This window comes from Falco naumanni, chromosome Z, assembly GCF_017639655.2.
Source record: "Falco naumanni isolate bFalNau1 chromosome Z, bFalNau1.pat, whole genome shotgun sequence".
Taxonomy (NCBI): Eukaryota; Metazoa; Chordata; class Aves; order Falconiformes; family Falconidae; genus Falco; species Falco naumanni.
Genome location: NC_054080.1, coordinates 57,332,078 through 57,354,769, shown reverse-complemented (window position 1 = coordinate 57,354,769; position 22,692 = coordinate 57,332,078). Strand labels below are relative to the sequence as shown.

General features: G+C 41.9%; 1 protein-coding gene across 1 annotated transcript in view; it reads left to right on the top strand.

Moving 5' to 3' along the window:
* The first annotated feature begins 454 nt into the window (after positions 1–454).
* Positions 455–22,692, top strand: part of KANK1 (KN motif and ankyrin repeat domains 1) — a 97,061-nt gene continuing 74,823 nt past the window's right edge. The window contains exon 1 of the mRNA XM_040579548.1: positions 455–573. The gene's annotated coding sequence lies outside the window, so the exon portion shown is untranslated. The remainder of the gene's footprint in view (positions 574–22,692) is intronic.

The following is a 22,692-nucleotide window of genomic DNA, read 5'->3' as shown; positions in this document are numbered from 1 at the left end:
GTAGTGCTACCACTTAACTCACACGGGCTTCTGCTGCGTTTCCCAGTTAAAACTATACCAGGTTACCTTTCCTTAAACACTTCCTGGTGTGTTTCTGTAACTGGCATGGCTGGTGTATCCTGACGTGCCTGGAGCTTTGTTCCTGTGCATTCACATGGACAGTTGTTTGAACAACGAGGATTTAAATTGGGAAGGCAGTGCAGGGTGACGTAGCTATTGCAAGATATATGCTTTCTTTCCAGGGTGCTGTAACCAAAATACTGTTTGTGCATTTCACCTTGGAAGCAAAAAATGACTTAGCCTTTCATATTTATGATTGTTGGGAGCTTCATTATTGTTTAGCAGCATGGCTCTATCAGGCATCAGTCATTTTAAGCATGTGATATATTGCCCAACATGTGCAGTGACTAATTGGTGCTTTTCATTTCTCTTCTTGTAGGCTGACTCTCAGGTTCCTGAATGTGCTGTCAAATGCTGAAGCACTGAGCTAGCTGAATCCTCTGCGTTATTTCTGATCTTTAAAAAGACCTAAAGTAAAGCAGAGGACTAGCGGTTCTGTTACAGTGTTTTGAGGTAAGATGTGACTCCTTTTGCTGGGGGCGGAGGGAAGAGGACAGAGGTGGCCCCGCTGGCCGCCCCAGCCCCACCTCCTGCTCTGTGGCAGCCTGTGGCGGTTACCCCCAGCCATCGGCGCAGCCGCTCGCTCGCTCCCCCTGGTGGGGTTGGGGAGAGCATCAGAAGGGCGAAAGGGAGAAAAACTGTCGGTTGACACAAAGACAGCTTAATAGCTAAAGGAAAAGCCGTGCACACCAGCAAAACAACACAAGGAATTCACTCACCACTTCCCACCGGCAGGCAGGTGCTCAGCCATCCCCAGGAAAGTCGGGCTCCATCACGGGTTACTTGGTTACTTGGGAAGACAGACGCCATCACTGCGAGTGTCCCCCTCTTCCTTCTCCACTCAGCTTTATATGCTGAGTGTGACATTCTATGTTACGGCACATCCCCTTGGCCAGCTGGGGTCAGCTGTGCCAGCTGTGCCCCCTCCCAGCTCCTCGTGCACCCCCAGACCACTCGCTGGTGGGTGGGAGGCAGAAGAGCCCTTGGCTCTGTGTCAGCCCTGCTCAGCAGTAACGAAAACCTCCCCCTGTTTATCAACACTGTTTCCAGCACAAATCCAAAATGTAGCCCCATACCAGCTACTATGGAAAAAAATTAACCCTATCCCAGGCAAAAGTGGCACAAAACAATACCGACAGTCTTAGAGTGGACCCAACTATCATAATTTTCTAGTTACGAGTAAATTCATTTACTTCAGTAAGGTAGAAATTGATGCAATGAAGAAATTACTTGGTTTCTTTTCCTAAATCACCAGTTCTACACTCTTAAGTGCTTGTATACCTTTCCATTAGAATGTCTTAGTCCTTCATCTATATATTAATAAACTTTTAGTAGTAAAAAGATGTAGCCTTCAGCCCCTATGGGATGTCAGGGTGAGACAAATTCTTCAACAGGAAAAATATGGGTAAGAAGCTAAACACAACTGTAGCTATAAAAGTGACCATTCTGCTTAGACTGGAGCTGCTGCTGCCATCTTTCATTCATTAATTACCCATATTTTCTACCTGTCTTTTGGATTCATAGCTGGATTGTCCATTGCACTGTAGTGCTGCTGCTGCTTTTTCTCAGCAGCACAGTCGACCCACCACAGACTAGACCAACAGAGAATATGTTTGTGCAATGCCCAGCACACAGCAGAGTTTTCTCTCATCACAGAACTGTTTTGGTGACCAGGGACTGGGTGTAAGCATGCCAGCAGGACAGGGCTATATAGGAATGTTGCTGTGCACAGATACAAATCAGGTTAAGATTAACACCAAAGGGAGGTCTTGAAATGATAGTAAATTCAGATGGGTAATCCCTGTGTAAAAGCTCCACTACTGACTCCTGGATTCCCTCAGGTAGCAACTGCTGTGTGAAGTGGCAGCTGACTCCTATTTTTATTTACTTTTGTGACTGTCCGCCTTACATGCGCTGCAATGTTGCGGGTTCAGTTGAGATAAGACACACCTAAAACTGAACTCATCTCTTGAAGAGCTAAGGTTTAGCCTCTTGGCCATTCCAACTATTTAGGATGGCTCACTGCAAATTAATTCTTGTCTCACGCTGCTTTTGCTGCTTTAATCGGAGTGAAACCGAGCAGTGGGGGTCAGCTTGTTTGGCTTTTGAGTGTGGAGTAAGTCTAGTGCTCACAGGTATGGTCTTGAATTGCTGACAGCTGTGGGGACAGGTAGGGGGCTACTGAATCTGTCCAAAAGGTATAGGGGCACCAGCTGTTTTTCCAAACTGTGAAACTCGGTAAGTGTGGAAGAGCAGATCTCCTGTCTGTCTTCATGACTCTCTGAACTCAACATTTAAATGGGGCACGGGCACGTGTGTGCATGCATGCACCCAGACTCTGCTGACTCTCCTTTTGGCTCTGGTGCCAAACTCAGTTTGGAGAGGGGGCAGAGGGTGCTGCACGCACCTGTGGCACGCTGCCCTGGCCAGGAAGCCTGCCCGCACTTCAGTGTAGACCTCACACCAGCATGTTTCAGATCAACCCTGGGCTCCTGCTTGTGGAGTGGTGACTGTCCGCAGGCAGGATTAAAAAAATAGATTCTCTTGGTTTGTGTTTCAATCTTAATAAATTCAGAGAGTTGAGCTGTTGCATGTATCTATATTTTTTTTTCCTTTTTGCTGTTTCTCTACATGTAAGGCACAAGACTAACTCATCTCTCCTCCTGCTAAATGTACTTTTACTTTTTCAAAGGAGGTGCTTTGTCCACTAGGAACTGTGGCTCAGCATGCTAATAAAACTCACTTTATGCCTTTAAAATGTTTATTCAAAGTGGCCTGGCTGGCTTACAGTAGCTGTGTGGGTGGACTGTCCTTGAATTTTGTAGACTTAATTTAGTACTACACAATACCCAGTGATGGAAAACAGCTATAAATTGTCTGTGCGCAGCCATGCATTATTGATAAAGAGTAGAATAAGCCCTACAATTTCTTTATTTGATGTTGTTAATGCAACAGCTGGCTGATTTGTTAAGACTTTTTTTTTTCCCCCTATTGGCAGTAAACTATTTCTTCATTTTGAACTCTGAATTTTCTCCTGAATTTTGATTTGTGTGGAGGTGAGCACACTTGCTTTTTCTCCAGTGCTACTAAATCTAATGGAAGTGTTTCCACAGAGTAGAAACAAGCTTCATTTCTGGGAGAGCTAAGCAAACAGTAAGTTTGACTGTATGCAGAAGACGGGACTTTTTTAATTGTCACAAATACTTAGAAATGGAAAACGGAACATAAAGTGTCATAGTACATTTAGAAAAAACAATCCTTTAATATACATGATTTGGCACATGCTTAGAGAAAATGCTTTACAGTGAGTTAGGCATGCTTTGTAATTTCAGTATTCCTTCAAAGTTTATGAAAAAAATCTCAATAGTCTTAAATCTGTCATGTGTTTTTTTCCCCCCCGTTGACACTTACGGTGAGTAGAGTCTATAATATAGACAATATAATTTGCATATAAAACTGTGCTGTCAACTAAACAGTTCTTTCCTTGTAGTTGAACAAAGTTACAATGAGCTGCTTAAAACACTGGAAATAAATAAATAAACCTCCAAATTTGCCAGCAAAACTATTAAAGGTTTGTTCTTCCCAACAAATGTCCAGCACTGGAAGTTTTTAAAGTTGTAATTGCTGTAATGGTAGCTTCCCACAGGCTGTTATTCTGATATGGTAGAAGGAATATACAATTTGTGGTAAGCAAATATTGTACTTGAGCATGGAACTATTTATTTCCCTCTTATGTGTGTGCATACATATCCTTTGGTAGAAGTGTTCTAGGCCTTTTTTCCCTTTGTAAAAGCGTTAGGATAGTGGAAAATTATAAGTATAGTTGATCTTCATGAGCTATACTGATGTTCGTAATGGTTTCCTCTGTTCCATGGAGAATTACTGTGTGTTAGCTTAGCTTTCCATATACTTACAGCCTTTTAAGGTAAGAAGTCATTAAGTAATGAAGTAATTAAACTGGTTGTGTAGTTTCAATCAGGAGGCAGGAAAAACTAATGGGGAAAGGGCTAACATGATTGATAGAGGCTGGCTGGAGATTTACATTGAGAATAACTCATTCTTCAAAGTTTTTAATTTTCTGATAAAAATTGTGGGGTAAATCAAATATGGTGGCTATGAATGATTAAAATGTGAAAATCATGAATTCTTACTGACTTTGTAAATCTCTAATTTCTTCACTGCTATTACAAAGTCATTTATCTTAAAGGCGTCTTGGGGCTGTGAGGATTTAAATGAAAGCTTTAACATCTTGAAGACTATTTTGATGTTCAAGATCATGAATTTTGTAGCTTGCTCAATGCATAGAAAGCTGTTGTGGAAGGGGAACAGGAGGTTTCCCATGAAACTGAGATAATTCACTTGACTGATCAAAGTGGCCGATTTTCCAGTAGTTTAAATGTTTATGCAGTTCAGACATAATACGGGCAACTAAAAATTCTCTGCTGGTTGAAGAAGGTGCCTTTGATTTGATCTTACAGAAAATGCAAACAATTGGGCATTGATATGCCTGCGGTCTTGTTTTTGGAGCGAGTGTGCGACTGTTTGTGTTTTCATGCAGAAGGACAGACTTCAGCAGTATTACTACAATTCTGGCTTTGTTACAGCCTTCTGTTCATACTGTTTTGGAATATGAGTGTGAGATTTTTTTTTTTCTGGAACAAGTGTATTTCAGTAGTGAAATACAATTTTGAAAATTCCTTGTTCCTAGTGTTTAAAAGAGCATCTTTTACTGTCATTGTTAGTGGCTGCTGTAATGAGTAACTGTATGATACAGGAACATCACAAAGTACAGTGGGATGGATTTTCCTCTGCATCTGCACACTCTCCACAGGCGGTTCATGGATGAAGTTACTCTGACCTCTTAATTTACACCCCTGGAAGTTAATCAGAACCAGTCTGACAAACACAGAAGTTTTAATGCAATTTGATGTATCTTAATTTTGTCATACTAACAAAATATGCTTTAGTCTAGAAAGGTCAGGTGACTTTCAGAAAGTTGCCTAGCTTAAAAAATTACTGTGCAGGTGTTGATTGCTACCATCCCAAATTATTTACCCTTGGGAAAGCAATTGTGGAGGAGGTCTTTAGAGTGGGATGGATGAGGTGGTAAGAGGTCAGCTTCGCATGACTGATCTCCGCAGGCCATACTGAAAACACAGGGACAGCTACAGCAAAATCTTTCATATCCCTTATAAGTATGGCTTTAAAAAATATGAGGAAAAGAAATGGAACAAAATTATCCCGTACAGTCAGTGCAGGTGTTGCAGGAATAGCATGATGTAAAAGGACCTGAAAGTAGTTGATTTAAAAAAAAAAATAATAATTTTTCCCAAGGGAAAACATGGGGAGACATTTCCTAGCAGTCAGTATAAATGCAAAGTGGTAGGGGAGCACTGAGGCTTGGCTTGTGAACAAAAGTTACTTAACAACCTTCCATTACTTTTAAGGTGGTATTTCCAGTTCCTTTTCAACTGCATCAAAATATGATGTTAATTTTTTTTCTTGCAGTATAGAAATTAAGGTATGTGTGTGGGGGACATCCTTCGATTATTTTTGAAAGGTACTGCCCAAAATAGTCTCTTTTTTTGAAAGTAGGGTAGGAGGACAATACATGCGTGATTGCATCCATCCCTATCCAGGTGTAATGCCAAGTTCTTTGTCTCTGTCAAGTTGCAGCATGCCCTGTTGTAAGGGAAAGAAAACTTCTCTCTGTTGTCCCTTTTCTTAGTACAAAAAGATGGGTAAACTTGTTTGGGTGGGACAGACTTCAGCAGCCTCTTCCAGGTTTGATCAGTGCTGCAAAACCTGTCTTGGTAATAACACAGGTGCCTTGTGCTCTGATTACCTCACTGCTGAAATCTGCGGCCTCTTGCCACACAGCCACGCAAAGCTTTGGGTGGGATTAGCGCTTATTGCTACGTAGCTGAACATGGTTCAGCCTGTCTGCAGTACCATCACCAGTTCTGCCAGCTAGGTTGCAGGACACGCTCAGCCTGTGCATCACAGAGACATCATCATGGACAAAATATTTTTTCCTCTTTTTGTTGTGCTCTACTGATTTGTAAGAGATGGGGAGGATAATGAGTTACACACTTTATTTTTGATGAAGTAATTTTAGCAAATTACCATGATAACAATGCTGTTATCTGCTCTGAGGGGTTCTGTCCACAGTGGCAGAAACAGATTCTTAGTGAGATCATCTAATGGATTCACTAGATAGCTAGCTCAAACTAACTTTCAGCTGTAAAAGTAATGAATTTTCTGCAAAACTTGCTTTAAGTAGAGCTATGTCCTTGCCTAATGTCTGTAGCCGTGATAACTAATCATGTCTTTTCCTTCTAGAGGCCTCTATTGATTATCTTTCTACAAAGAAGTTGGTGAGTCCTTTCTTTTTTGCAGAGTTCAGATCGCTTTTTAACCCTTCTTCTCCCAACAACCATTTTGGCTGACAACGCTCCTACAGTTTCCATGAAATGTGGTGTGCCAAGGCATGTTGTGGCTGCCATGTATAGCACATATAGCCTTAGGATGCTTTCCTGTTCTCCTCCTCTTCCCCCTTTCCTCCTCTCTTCCATGCTGCTCTTAATGAGGTGCTCAGGGATGGCTGCACAGATTTTTCCAGCATGCATCAATGCAAACATGGCTAAGCTGTACGTAGTATAAACAAACATGGTTAGGAATGGCAGAAAAATTGCTGGGTCGGTAAAAACTGAGCTATGTTGTTTGGGAAAGGGATTGCACCTCCGACTAATTACAAATAATTGGATAAGCAGTTGTGTTGCCTCCCTGCAAGCTTTAAGTATCTGAAACATGATCTGTTTTTTAGTGCTAAAGTTTGCTTTGAAATGGAAAATGGAGTAAGGTTTAGATCCAGCATGATCCTAAGCTGTTGAAGGTTCCTTACACTTTCTCCTCTACTTTAAACCAGGATATTTCAGTGCTGCTGGAATACTGTGCTATAAAAACGCAGAATTTTGTTTCTATTGTTTTGTTTGTATTGTTTTATTTATTTTGTGCTAGACAAATTGTATCCCTGAACGCTTTCTATAGTATGCCTATAGGAAAGGCAATGCTGGCAGGTACGGTTAAGAAATACAGAATAGGCTGGAGAACTCCATCTTAAGGGCACGGCATGAGTGATTGGGCTTGAAGTGTCTTATACTCAAAGAATTTAACTCCCCAATAGTTTTGAGATAAGTACAACTTCCAAGGAGTTACCACCCTGAGATGGAGCCTTTGGAGTGAAATCAAGTATTGTTCCAGGTTTCTCTGCTTTCTTTGCTTTGGCCTCAAGTGTTTTGACATCTTTTGCTGCCTTGCTTCCACATAGTGGAAACTGATGAGGGATCACAGCTGCCTCGGTAGATAACATCATTGCCGATATATCTCTTCTCAGATAAAGAAGGATGCAAGGGAAAGTTGCGTGGTGTTGCTTCCCAAAGGTCGGTGTGAAGGTACAGATGATAACAATGTCACAAGCAAGCGTGTAAGACAGATCTAGGCAACAGGTATTTAGGAGTTGTTATAGCTGAATGTAGCTATCAGTCCTTGGGGTGTGAAAGGAAAAATTGACAATGTACTGTGGTCTAAAGAAGGTGAGAGAGGAAAAAGTCACCTTCTGCTGGCTCATTCTGCAGCCTCGAGCACCTCTTCTTTATTGGGTTTGCCCCTCAGAAGAAGAGTGTCTGCTTAACTCATGCTACCCCAGCATTAACCTGCCTGCCCAGCATTTTTTTAAACTTGTAAACTAATTTAAATCTTCATTTTGTAAAGATTTGTGCATGTGCTTTAGATGGGCAATTGTTTTTTAACTTTGAGATTGCTAATACATTGAGCAATAGAAGCTCTCCAGCCCAGACTTTAAAAGGAATATCGTAAGCATTATTTTAGCTGTAAAGTGCTTCAGAGGTTGACTTGCGTGCCTCTTGTGTAGGTGATTAAGGGTTGCCTAATATAGTACTACAAAATCTTCTATTCTTGGGTAGGGCACTTCTGAGAAGGCTCTCCGAGTGATGGGACAGATAATTCATGAAAGTCAGATGACATGCTGTCTGGTTAACTGACGACAGCCGTTGTTAACCAGAGGGCTCTGCACCCTGAACCTTCCAGTCCAAATGCAGGCACCCTTCACATTGGATGTGGTCCTGCCTGTACATCCATTACTCCTAAGGCAACGTAAGAGTCTGTAAAGAGAGAAGACAGGTGTGAAGAAAGAATGTGTAGGTGGTAACAGGACTTCAGAGAAGAGAGCAAGCTACAATACTGTTCCACTTGTGAAAACCTTTTTGATAGTGTTTAAGGTTTGTGAAGGTGTATGGACCATAGTGGAAAACCAGTCTTCTGGGAAGCTTGGGGATAGTTTTCTCTTTTTTCCTTACAGGACTTGAAATAGATTGAACACGCTGAGTATCTCAGCAGCAAGTAGCTTGTAAAGAGACTGAGAATAAAGAGATTAAGGATCTGAAAGTTAAAAAAATATGTAGCATTTTAATTCAAATAAACATGAAATAGGTCATAGTCCATTAATCTCCCATTCTAGTAATTATTTTTTTGGAAAAAAAAAAAGAAGTCAGAAGTAGTTCTCAGTGGTGCAGTATCACTCTGTGCCTAGTGGGTAACTTCCCCATTTCCCCCTACATTTCTGGTAATGGTTAATTTAATGGAGTTTTTCCCCTGCCCCTTACTCTGTGGAATAATTCTCAGATAAAGCAGGAGAACAGATTTATTTTTTGCTGAGAAGGTATACAGTTCACCATACATTTGGAAAAAAGAAAAAGTATAGTGAAACAGAAATTACCTCGTCTTTAGCGTGAGTTACTAGCAGTGAGGAAAGTATGTCTTCAGACAGGGTACAGCTGTCTCTGATCAGGCCAGGGAGGAACTGGAAAAAAGTGTGTTAAAGTTATGAAAACTCTTCAGTTTGTCACTGGTTGGTAAATCCCAAATGTAAATTATGAGTTTCTTTGTAGTGATGATGTGGTTAAAAATAGTTTAGGGTAAGGAATGTGTTGATATTCAGTTAATTTGTATAGCCTACAGCTGTTTTTCTCTTTGTAAACCTCTAAAAAAAAATGGTCATACTAGAGAAAGCATAACTTTGGTAAAGCAAAAAACTTCACTGAGGACACCAGAACTTTGCAGTAAATTTTATTTGTTGTTTTGTTGCAGATGGCTCCTGCATTCTCACGAGAGAATTTAGGTTTAAAAAGGAAAGGGGGGGAGAGTAAAAGATTTTTCTGCATTCCGTAACTTTTCCCTTTGTTTTCTCTGTGTTTTCTATAATGTCTTCCTTGTATTTTCTCCACTGAGTGATTTGGAAAGGCCTTCTGATTCACTAATTGTATTTTATCACACTGATGTTGCTGAAGCATATTTTGCCAGTGTTCCCTGTAGAGCAGTGAGAAGTGGTGGCCATGAAGTGGATTAGCAAACAGGTTAAAGGAGCTGTCATGCAGAGATGTATTAGTACCCCATAGCTCTTAGTACGCTGTGTCACAGAACAGGTGCAGGGAAGCAACAGATGCAGATTTCAAGCAATTGCATCACCTGGTGTTAGCATTTAGTAGAATTTTTCCTGCGTTGGTCTGTGTGGCGTTGTCCCCCCACATCTTGGTGCTGAGTGTTTACTTGAGCGCCTTTAGTCATCTGCGCTGCACAGACAGGGGAGCACTGATCTGGGGGGTCAGCCTTGGTTATGAGCTTTACAGTGGGTAGGGGGGGTGAGCGACCTCGGGTGGCAGTACCGTAGCAGATGGCCAGTGTTCACGATTCTTGTAAGGCCGTTTCATGTTCTTGAGCTTACTAGTAAGGCCTGACAATTGTATATCCTGCCTTACTGACAACCCCCTAGATACAGAGATTCTAAAACATATATCTTTTCTTTAGCACTGGATTTGAAAACTGGAATGGCCATGGTTTTTTCCCTGTAAATATTTAGCATATGTTTAGAGTTGTGGTTTTGGACAGAGTAGGTATTTCTGGTCCGGAGTACAGGATTTTGGCACAGGAAACACGTGTTTTTATTGCACTGTGGGTTTGGAAGGTGCAGGCTGGGGGTGCGGGGTGCTCATGGGAAAAGGGACGTACAAGCAAAAATTCTTCTTGGGGGGGTGGGGGGTGGGAAGAGAAAGCAGGCATGTATGAGAATTCTGTATACAGCAGGCTGTTCTTCAGCAGGTGGTTCTTCAGCTGGAGAAATTTCCTAGTCTGGGTCAAGGCTGAACAGTTGTGCCCTGGAGAGGTGAGAAGGGCAGGAGAAATGCATGGTTTGGAAAGCCACAATTCAGTGAAAGCACTAATTCAGTGTGCTGCTCAGCAGAAAACTAACCTGACAAAAGAAAGATTTCTACTGTATTAATGAAATCAATCAATCGAGTAAGACTCAGTGGGAGAACCTGGGTGAGGAACAGAACTACATGGCAATGGTAATTTATCTTAATTGTTTTCTGTTTTGACATTTGCTGTTTTGTTCTTCACACTGAGGAATTCGGGGAAATGCTGCATGCTGGGTTTCAGTTGTGCAGTTGCAAAAGTCAGTTTAATTCTTAGGCAATGGAGAGTGAATTGTAAAATTACTCAGTTTCATTTTAGGAGGCAGTAGTTGTTCATGCGTCAGTCCGTAAACAGTCTCTTAGTGAGAAGACCTTCAGGCGTGTCCAAGATTATGGGGTCATTCTTTTGTTCATTTGTTGTAACCAATAAAAGTTGTTTTCATTTGACTACTGTTAATCTTGGGCCCTTGTGACCTTCTTCTGTCCTATGTCATCAGGAAAAGTTAGGATCTCTGTAGAGGTTTTTTTTAGGCATTTCTGTCTGGGATGCTAATAGCTATTAATATGCCCTAAGTCTGAGTGCTTTACCTCTTCTCTTCGGAAACAAGGGATTATTTTGTTCTTGACTTTTAACAATGTGCATATAAAAATGTGCATGTTCAGGAAGAAAATCAACTTTTTGCCAGTAAACTATTGGTATGCTTTTTCCTCTTAATCTGTGTGAGTCTGTTCTTGTAAAGTGGTAAACTGTTGTGGAACTCAGGAGGTTCTGAGGTCACGGTTCCCAAAGTCACGAACCCCGTGACAGCTGTATGGGACCAGACGCTTATCCTGTGTCTGCTGTATGAAGAAGACAAGATGATTTGGAGGTGAAGATTTGGGGCGCGTGTAGCAGGCAGCCTCCATTAGGTGGCTCTTGGTTATGGTATATACATTTTAGAATACATGCAGGCTCACTTTCAGAGGCTTTAGCTGTGTTTGTGTCCTGTCATGCAGTCAGAACAGATCAAGAGGCCGTAAATTCAGACTTTCTCAAAAGCTGGCAGCTTTTGGTATCCTGAACAGCTCTGCAAATACTGCCCTATCTGCTTGCTTCTGTTGTTTGTAATGTGTTCTCTGTTGCAGGCTCTACAAGTGAGATAAGATGATTGGGGATTGCCTTACTGTCTGTTAAAAGACACTAGAGAATTATTATGCAGTTTCATTATGAAAAATGGCCTTTTCATAAGAAACTGAAAAAATAACAAAAGCACTAATGTGGGTTATGACTCCTAAGTGGAGGGAGGTTGCTGCAAAATTCAAGCTGTTGTTGTTTGGTCTTTACTTTAAAATTTGGTACAGAAATGAAGGCTGTTCAAAGCAGCAGGTGATATTCATGCCTTTGTGCAGACATGCTAGAGCAACCATTGAGCGGACTAATCTGTCCCGTTCTGTTCCTTGGGCAATTAATCCTGGAGAATTATTACAATTCAAATACGTGATAATTACCGCATGCACAGTTATATGCTTTGTCCATGATAGTTAGGTAGACTTTGCTTTGCATGGAGGACAGCATCTAAAACACTGCTGAAACTGCCTTCCACAACACTGCCACAGGTGCTGCTCTGAAGATTTGTGGAGAGGGGAATAAGATAAAGGATGTGTGTAATGATGGTCCCCTGCTTCCTGAGGCTGCAGCAATATGGCACAGCCACAGGCTTTATTCCTACACATCACAGATGATCTCTGCAGATTGGGTATCTGTGGTAGCCCAAGGAGAAGCCTTGGAAGCACTGACTTGCCTTGACCGTGCTTTGCAAGCAGGACAAACAAACCTTTTTTGGGGACAGTGGAGGGAGGAAGGGCACAAGTTTCCTGTTGGTTCCTTGCTATCATCTTGGGAGCAGGCACAAGGAGTGTGGGTAGAAGATCTGGCTGGTGAAGAAAGGCACCTCGTTTGTGCCTCTTGGATTTGATTTTGATTAAACCCTCCCCAGAGAGTGCAGCTTCATGACTTCCCTGTGTACCAGCACACCAGCGTGTCTGCATGTGAGCTGGGTCCGTGGGACTAAACGGGAATAAAACTATCACTACAGGGGAAAACCCCAATGTTTTCTAGCTGCTCATCTGCCTGATCAGCTTACAGTGAGGCACCCGGGGAGCAGCTGGATCGGGGCAGAGTGGTGGGGCTGGGAAGACCTCTCCTTGCAGCAGCTGGTGGTGAGACCGGCTGAGGTGTGTCGCAGGACTCGTGGTTAGAGGACTGCTGCTGGCCATCTGCAAGGGGACTCCTTGCAGTCTCCTCTACTCCCCTGCTTTGTCCCGGGGGTGGGGATGGCAACTGACATGGTTGTGCACAGGCCACATTTCTTGAAGGAAGGCTCAGAGGAACGAAGGGTTTTTTTTTTTCCTGTTCAGACATCTGTATCAAATGCCCTTGGGAAGGGAAGGAGGGCTGCTGGCTTGTGTTTCTCTAAGGGAGGAGATACGTTTTTAGAGAAACTGAGATCCTGAGAACCGCGTGTGTTGGTGATAAAGCAGAGACAAACTGCAAGAACAGTGTTATGTATTGTGGGTTTCAGTGCCTTACCAAGAGATAGTATGCCAATAAACTTAACTGGTGTTGTTAGTCAGCAAACATACAAATTTTCTAACAGATGCGGTATACATGATTGCTCGTGTGTCTTCAGTGACGGTACATACACAAGCACATTCTATGTAGCACTGCCAAAATAGCTTAATTTCTGAAAGGCAGTGTGCGTGCTCTGTCCGTACTTGATACTCGCCACATATGGGATATATGGAAATAAAATAAGAGTTTGCTGTACAGCTTCAGTCACTGCAGCTTAGTAATTGATAACTGTTCCACCGGTGGGATGTTCTTTTGTTAGGAGAATTTAGTGTTAATCCCAACAGTATTAGACTCCATGCTTGAGAGTGTTTTCATAAAACTTTGTTACTGCATATATGCATATACTGTATGAAGGAAACAGAAGACCTTAGGCACACAGTGATCATGGGAAAATTAGTCTACACTGTCTAAACAGGAAGAACAATTTGGTGACGCCTGGGTGAGTTGAAACTCATAGTTTCTTCTGTGTTTACTGCATACTTTGTCCTTAATAAAGAGAATATCTTGGCAGTGCTGTTTCAGATTTTAGTTTATAGCAATGACAGATATCAGAAAAATCTCCTTGTACCTTTTTTTTTATTAGGCTTTGCATATATTTGTGTGTCCAAGTTTTGAATAAGAAGGTTAAAAGTTGCATCCAAGCACTGTGGCTGTGTGTGTGTATATCAGCTTCTTCATGAATTCTGTCAGTCTGTCTCCGGTATTTATGCATAAAAGCACAACTTCTAAAATAGTCACAAGTTTTGAAACTTGGCTGTAAGGTTACCGAAGCATGGTTCGCTTCATGTGTTCACACAAGTGTTAAAAGCGGTGATATGTAGTGGGGTGGTGTCCAGGGCTTCCAACTCATCCATATCAACCCTGCCAAAAGTCATCTTGCTAGGTGGAAGAGGGGAGTGGGTGGACTTTGGCATTCATTTATGGATCACTGAGGCTTACAGCATGGAACTAGAAGGAAGTCAGAGCTATGCTGTGGTACTTGCCCTCACCCCAGGAGCACCCAAGGGGGCTGGATCCCATCCCCAGGATTACACAAAGCCCTCTCTGGCACACTTGCTCTGTAGCAGAGCCGGTGCTGTCATGCTGCTTCAATACCTCTCCTAGTTCCTGGTGCCTTCAGAGCTCTGGACAAAGGCATGCCTTGAACAAGCACAATAGCCATTCACTGGTAGATGCTTTGCATGCTGCATAGCCCCTGAGTCCCCTTGTGTGCTTTCCTGCAGAGCAAATCTGGAAACACAGCAAGAGGAAGTGTGGATTTTATTACTGTGCAGTACTTTCTGTTAAGTACTGTGTCTTTATAAGTGTAGCAGTTAGTGGTCCCTTCACTGGCCGCCTGGCCTGCTGTGGCTGCAGTGGGGCATTGGCTATGCCATTGTGCTCAGCAGCATCCTCTTAATGTGGTGTTATATCAGAGGTGTTCCACATACGCTACTTTCTGTCGCCCTAGTGTTTCCCCCACGGCCCAGCTGTGTCTGTTTTTACAGGGTGGAGTGTCCCCAGTCAGGTCTTCTTAAAATGTGCTGGCTAAATGAAAGATACCATACATGAACTGATTTATTATCTGTCAGATGCTCTGCAGGACTGCCAGAGTTTTGACCCATGTGGAAAAGAATTGTTCTTAATCTTGTCTGCATTGGATTGTTCTAAAAAAAAAAAAAAAGGAATTGATATTGCACAGTGCTAAATCTGTACAAATCATTCTGCATTGGCTTCAATATCATATATGAGATAATTGGTCTGAGGATTTGGATGTGACTCATTAATCAGTCTCTTGCTGTCCCCTAGTGCAGAAACCACAAAGGGCAAGCTGGGCAGAAAGGTGAGTAAAGTTAAGTTTCATAGGTTTATACAGTAATTGCAGTTACTGGAACCCAGGTATTTGCCAGTGTCATTTGTGACAAGAACACAACTGACACTGGGGTGCAAATCTCACACTGTGCCTTAGGGTCTGCTGCCTGGTGCCCCTCTGCCTGCAGACTGGAACGGCAGGCAGCTGAGCCTCTGGGGAAACATCTGTGGGAAATGAGCAGCCCTACGTCCCCAAAGGGCTTGGGACAGGTCTCCAGGGAGGGCTGTGTGTGGCAGCCGCCATCGGTCAGTGGGCTGCAGCACCTCCCTAACCCAGAGGGCGCTTGCTATGGGGCCGCAGGGCTTCAGTGGATGAAAGGTGATGCAATGTAGGAAGTATGCTTTGCTCCTTGGTAAACCTGCACAAATAGTCTTTTAAGAAATACGTTAAAGGCATTGCTTTCTAAATGTTGGAATATTCTAGGCAGAAAACCACTCCAGAGGCTTAGTTTTCCTCCTTCCCTTCCTTTGCCAAAAAGCCTGATGGGTGCAGCAGGTAGCTCAACAGAGAACAAGGTGCTGCATGGAGTAATCAAGATATACAACTTAAAGTGGGGAAGAAAAGCCAAGAACACACAAAACAACCTTCAGAGGTTCCCAGGAGTCTCTGTAACAGTCGTGAGGGTGAGCAGCTGCAGCAGTTTGGCAGCAGGCACCCTCTGTTTTTCTCAAGAGCCAGGCTGCTTTAGGACTAAGCTATCAGGTAGTATCTGTGTAAATCTGCATGCCTATGCCCTGAAGGATGTTCTCTCACTCTCTGTTCAACAGGATGGCCTCCTTTGGAAACACTGTTTTTCATAACATGCTGTGTATATAAATACATCACGCTAATTAGAAAGGTGAGCAGATTTTCCTCTCTGAGAAGAACAAATTTTCAGAACAACAAGCTGTGTGGGTGAAAATGACTTTTATTTCCTAGTTGGTGATAATCCCTAGATTTGCCAGACTTCTCTCAAGAAATGTGTAGTTTATGTTAGGCATTCCTTAGCAAAATGCTCTATTTGTAGAACAACACCCCCACAAACAAGTTTTGTCTGTGGGCACTCTTGCATAACCTGATGGAGAGCTAGTAAAACATTTCCATCCCTTTGAAATTAAGTTAACAATTCTGGATAAGTTCTGGCATGTGTCCATGGACATAGGATGCAGAGCTTGTGCCTCCTTTGAAATGTCGTTCCAAATAGCTTGGAAATGCTAAGTATTGATTTAAAAAAAAAAAAAAATAAAATCCGAAAGCCAGCTGTCTGGAAAGCTTTTAAGAGAAGTGCAAGCTTCTTGCACTATGCTTAGGTTCTAGTTACGAGTTGCAGAGTTTAGCATGCATTTGTCCATAAAAAGATAAGGTTGAATACTTAAAAATAACATAATCACTTCAAACCACTTGTGTTAATGCTACTACTAATGGAAGAAATTATTTGAAGTGGTGCTTTCCCTCTGTCACTTTACAGTGTTTTATTTAAGCAGGTGCAACTGTACTGTATCAGGTTGAGGTCCACAGGGTTCAGGCTGTTCTCTGGCGATGACCAGAGAAAAGTGCCAGGGCAGGCACATAGTGCATTCCCAGACGATACCATCAACCTCCAACAACTTGTGGTCCAGAGCTTTCTCAAGCCACAGATAGTTTGTTTCAATAGCCCTTGGTGGACAAATGCGTTGTAATTTTTCTCCCATTTGGGGTTTTTAAATATTGTAGACTTTTAGCACAGTCAACATCCTGTGATGAGTTTCGTGGGTTATTTAGATTGTGTGAATGCACCTCATTTTTACTTTCTCTTTTTATCCTGCGTGATACTGTGTATTTTTTGCAAACTTGGGAAACATTTGTTCCCTGTTCATAGTTTTTAAGCCACACATTTAATATGCCTTTTTATTAATAAAAGTTTCAAATTTATCTCAGATACACCAGTAAAAAACCCTAATAACAATTTAAAAAAATTACTGAAATTTACATTTTAAAAAATGCTGAAAAAGGGGGGGATGTTGGTATTTGTACAGAATTTTTCACTCCTGATAGTATAGTAGTTGAATATTGGGAAAATACCTGGTTTTCCTTGCTGTTGCCAGAGGCTTCTTGTTAAACTGGTAAAAAATATGAGCATAGAACTTTTAAATGTATTATTTTTGTCTTCCATGCTGAAATCTTTTGAATATTTCTAGCCCTGAACAAGGAGGAGGAGAGCAAGAGGAATCAAGGAGATCCTGTTTTGTTTCTGCATACATTAGCAGAGATGAGGGGTTTTACATATTTAACAGACTTGTTTCTTTTTTCATAGCATTTGATAATTGTTGCTTTAGTGTGAGAGTGGAGGAAACATTACTCCCTGCCAGTGAAATTCCTCTCCTTCCTTGCTGCTCAGGTTTGGTCTCTTAAGTGCTGTGATATCATCAGTGTCACCACTCATCAGCTCTGCCTGCAGATGGTGAGACCTGACGTGCCGGTGATGTGGTGAGCTGGCCAAGAAGTTCCCAAGTTGTCCTCCTTCCCAGACCAAAAGGCTGTTCCCCTTCCTGCCAGCTTTATGGCTGATCAACTTTTCAGTAGGGCTTCTTGGCAGGGTAAAATGTCACTGAGGAGTCTCCTTGGTACCAAGTGACCTGACTGCTGTCCCCCTGGGTTGTGACCAGGTGGGTACTTAATGGGCTGTGGCTAGCCTGGACCTAGGTATGGCAGAGTGGAGCTGCAGGTAAAGATAATGCCTCCTAAATTCATGGTACCAGCTGACCACTGAGACTTTGAGAGAGTCTGTAATAGATGACCACCATGGCCCCTGAAGCTGGCACAGCAGGTGGTGACTGCTTTTGGGAGGCTACCGCTGTCATCTTACTCATCATGGTGTCTTCCAGATAGGGCCATTGGCTTCCTCCCTCCTTTTTGCTAGGTTGGGAAAGGTGAGTCTTTCTCTTGATTTTTAAGTAAAGGCTCAACTGTAGGTAATGAATCTATTCAGTTTTAGACAAAGCTTTCCTGTTCCTGAAGGACAGCAGAAGTTTTAGATAGAAGTGACTTGTCCCTACACAGCAAGGCTTGGTCTGCTGATCACAAAGGTGACTGGATTTACTAGGCAGCTGTCTGTGCCATGGACAAGTTTGCTTTTCTCTGCAGGGCTATCCACTCCCCTAAGGTGAACTCTCTCTTATTACTGAGCAGAAAAGCTGTGTAGTTTTACTTGAAGGAAAGGTGCTGGACTGGAGCATGTCCACTGATTGCTGACCTTGCCTCTCAGGGCTGTTCGGCAGGTGAGCTAAGTGGCACAGAAAGCAACCACTTTCCACGGTGTACAAATGTACGTGGGCACCATGGGATCCTCTCCAAGGATTTTTAGGGCACAACACAGAAAATATCTAGCAATTGATCAAAATGCAGTCTCCTTCAGGCTGTGTCTGTAGCAAAGTATTTGTTCTTGTAAAAAGCTTTAGACTCCACACCAGTATGTTTTTTGTAAATTGGTGGACCTTGTTTCTTTATAGCAAAATCAAAGAACTTTCCATTCTCTTCTGGGATGCCATTGAGAGAGCAAGCACTGGATTGCTGGTCTCAAGGTCTTCAGCTCTAAGATAGAAAGAAAACTCATGCACAAGGCTGGCTGTAAGAACAGCCGTCTTCTCCTAGCAGGAAAATTACTCTAATTCATCTTACAGGGGTGCTGAGCAAAGTAACTGTGTGAGCATCCTGCCTGACAGTTGTGGGTAGGCAGGCTTATTTGGTCACTAGATCTTCTGGTGTAGTGTTTGGTGACTAATCCAGGTTATAATAAATAATGACAGTGAGCAGGCTGCTGATTTAAAGATTTTCCCACACACACACTGTTACAGGTGTCTTTCAGACGCTGTACTACAGGAGGGTGTTCCTGTGCACAAATATTCTTGCTTTTCATCTAGAAGAACTCAAAATGCTGAAAACTGGATGCCTTCAGGGGTCCTGCAAAGTCATCACTCTACCTCAAGTGAAATGAAAACTTCATGGCATATTATAGTATCATGTAACTTGGGTGGTTAATTGAAGAGAAGGGTTTTTTTTCATTTTGAGTTGGTGGGGGAAGCAGTCAGACTTCAGACTCCTGCACTGGATAAGTTACAGCTTTCACTGGAAGTTTTGACTCCTGCTCTTGTGAAGAGCTGCATCTCCCACTTCTTTAGACAGCAGCAGCCCTCCATGCTTAACCATGTAAGTGGGAGCGGGGTGCTAAATGTTAGAGACATTAAAATCCCTTAGTTAAGAAACAGCCCATACTAAAAAGATGTGGGGTTTTTGGGTACTAGACAGTGATGCTTGAAAGAGCCAGGCTCAATACATAGCTGACGATATGGTTTCCTCACTCATCCTGCTGACCAGAAGGCAGTCAAATAGCTGGTGTGGACCCCTCAGCGTCCTGCAATGGCCCCACTGGCAGGGCGTGGGGCACTGAGTGACCAGTGCTGTGTCCCATGGCTTTGCCTTTTCCTTGGCAGGTAGCTGGGGCGGAAACTGGCCCAAGGTCCTGCTCATTCCTGTTCCTCTGTCCCGTCAGCAGCAGTGGCTCACAAACTGCCGTGGGAAGCAGCTGTGGCCGAGCCCTGACGTTGAGTTTTATTGTGTAGCAGCTGTGTAACCCTTGTCCTGTGCAGTTTACTTCTGGCAGCAACCACAGCCAGTGGCGCTTTTGCTTCAGGCATAGCGTAATGATTAGTGTAACATGCAAATAATAATTTTGTTGTAACATCTGCCACCCTCTTGGGGTGAGGCTGCGTGTTTTCCCTGTGGGCTGACACTTGCTGGATGCATTTCATTTGGTTCCCAGACACACCCTGGTTTCTGTATAATTGATGTGCTTATTAAAAAGGGAACAGAAAAACCTATTCTGTTCCCAATACCTGATCTGCTCCCAGACAGAAATGAGAGTTAATGAAGTCTTTATTCCCAACCCTCATCTCACATCTTTGGGTATTGTGGTCAGCAGTTACAACAGCAGGAGGTACCTGTGTTGGCTGTTGAAAAGAAAGGAGAGTTTCACAATTCTTACCTCCTTTTGCTGTTATGTATGGGAGAAACACACTGACAACCTTCTGCCTTAGAACTAGAATTTTTTGTTTTTTATTTTTTAAGCATCTTTTTGCACTAGATGGCAGTGTGGGTAGTTCTATGGAAAACTTGTTTTATATGCTGAAACTATAAAAATGATGGTAAACGGTATTCAGCATAAAAAGGGCTCTGTGGTGATGACAAAAGCACCTTTCACTGCTCGTCTGCCACACATCCACACTGAGGAGGTGTGGGTGTTCCAGGTCTGAAAAGCATTGGTAGCTGTACCTATTCTCAGAGTTGCAAATTATTGCATTTTTCTCCTTTTCATTTCCTCCTCTTATATCTCAGAAAAACTAAAGTCCTGCAGGGCTGTGTTCATCTGCTCACTTTTAAAGACTCATTGGTGCCATCCTGCATACATAACCCCTGAGAAGGATTCTGCTGAAGTAGTAGGGGTAATTGCTAAATATTTACAAGTATGCCAAAATTATGGGCTGTGATCACACATTTTTGGCTGAGGGTTAGTAGTGGATAAATAGGTGGATCAAGTGCAGGTGTCTTGAAGGAACTATCAAAATTAAGCCATAGTTAGAAAAATATGGCATCTTTATATATAGAAAAATATTAAGCACAGTAGATAAATAAGATGCTTGTGCCGTACTTGAGCATCAGCGTGAAAGTAAAATGCTGGTGAACGCTGGCAACCTTTATTGAAATTCAGTCGTGCTACTTTAATATACATTGAAAGAAATTGAAGGGTAGACCTGAACTGAGACATGGTATCTGAAGTACTTTTCTGAGTAGATGGTCGTGAACCTGTTAGACGCTGGAAAAAGTAGATGTGTTCTGAATCATTCATGCCACAGCACATCTGTTTGTGACATGGTGGAGTTTGTATTCCTGCATTTCCTTAGCAAAACCTGCCACCCAGGAAAGAGGAGGGGGTTTCAGAACCTATGATAATCAGTGCCACATCTACTTACATTTTTATTTTGAGATAGGGGGAAAAAGTGGCTGTCAGGTGCAAGAAACTGTTTCTAATTATGATCAAGAGGTAGCTTGTGTAGAAAGTGTATCATGCAGGCATCTCTGTGGAAAACTTAGTTGTCTCAGATATGCAAAAGTGTATTTTCACCAGATATTTTGTGGTATGTCCTTTAGCTCTCATAGATAACACAAATAAGAAATTAAAATTAGTGATTTGAGACTGTCAGTTGTCAGAAAGGTTTTAAGGTCAGGTTAATTACGTTGATAGGAGAGAGAATTATGAAATTTGTAATTGCAGATAAGCAGCCATTACCCAGATGCTCTTATGCTGAAGTGACAGTATCTCTGCATGACTTGTGCTAGCTGCATGAAATAAAAGTATAAAATATAAAATTTTAAAAAGCATACAGTCAACAGAAAGAATAAACCTTGGCTTGCAGACTATCAAACCTGACATTTATTAAGCAAAAGCTAATTAGTAACTGTAATGTTACATGTGTCTATATACCAAAAGCTTTCAAATACAAATGTACCTTGGTTTTGTAACGATACTGAGAAGAAGGCAAATAGGTTTGGGAAAAGTAAAATTATTTTTGTAAAGTAAAAAAGTTTTTGACCTGGGCAATGTATTAAATGCAAAAATATTTTAATCCTTAAGGCCAGTTACGTAGAAAAAAGATGGTCAGGATGCTGAACTAAACAAGCTTAATTTCCCTGTTTGCAAGGTCCATATTCTTTGTCTTGTTCAGATGTCTGCTAGTTAACACATTAGATTATTCATTAATCTGAGTACAATTAAGAGTTTATCCACAGATGTATGCTATTAGAATGCATAGTTACTTCTTTATTGCCCGTTGCTCTTTTGCCTGTTTTACATTCAATTTCTTAATATTAAAAGTTTCTTAATCAGGCAGAAATTGCAGTGTGATACAGATTAGGTAACTGAATGCAGGTAAAAATCACATTTCTTTCAAGCAAAGAGAGCAAATTGGATGACATTTACTTGCATTTTCTAAGTGATTGAAAGGGTAACTACCATAAAATGGTCTAGATTTCAGTGCCTGAATTTACAAAATGCTGGACTCCATTCCAGTAATAAAATCAGGCTTCCAATCACTTACAAAATGTCTCTTTTTGCTGAATTGTTAAACTAATTGATGTTGTGCTTTAGTCAAAAGTGCAATTCATTCAACTATACTAATGAAAAGAGAGAGTGTTATTTGTTTTAAATGGCTAGGATTTTGCTTAATTAAATATGGAATAAAACAATCTCTAACTTTACCATCTTCTTTTGAGATAGATAATGAGGTTAGAGCCACAATATGTTATGTGGTGTATGTACTAGTGTATGCTTATGTAAGTGTCCAGCTGTCCTGAGGTGAATCAGCAGTGACAGGTTTCATAGAAAAAGTTAGAAAAGATGGTCTGGGTAAAAAAAATGCAGTTGCGTTTGTCCATAAACTGCACAGCATGTCCAAGTTTAAAAAAAAAAAAAAAAACATGGGAAAAGGATGCTTCAGGTTTCACCTCATACTAGCCTTCTCTTTGCTCAATCTCTCTTGTACTGGAAAAGGGTAACAAAGCTAGGGTGATGATTTACTTTTTCTCCTCTCATTTTTTAAGTTTAAGAATAAAAAATCCCCCTCCCCCTTCTGCTCTGTTTCTTTTTCGTTAACTCTGCCAGTACATTATTTGCACTATAACCATTATAGAGGAATACTGCTAGAAAACTGGTTCCCTAGGAGTGCTTATTAAGCATCATCACCATTTGTTTCACACAGCGGTACTAAACAAACAAACAGAAACCTCAACCCCTCCTCCCAGTTTAGAGTGATAGATGACCTTAAAGA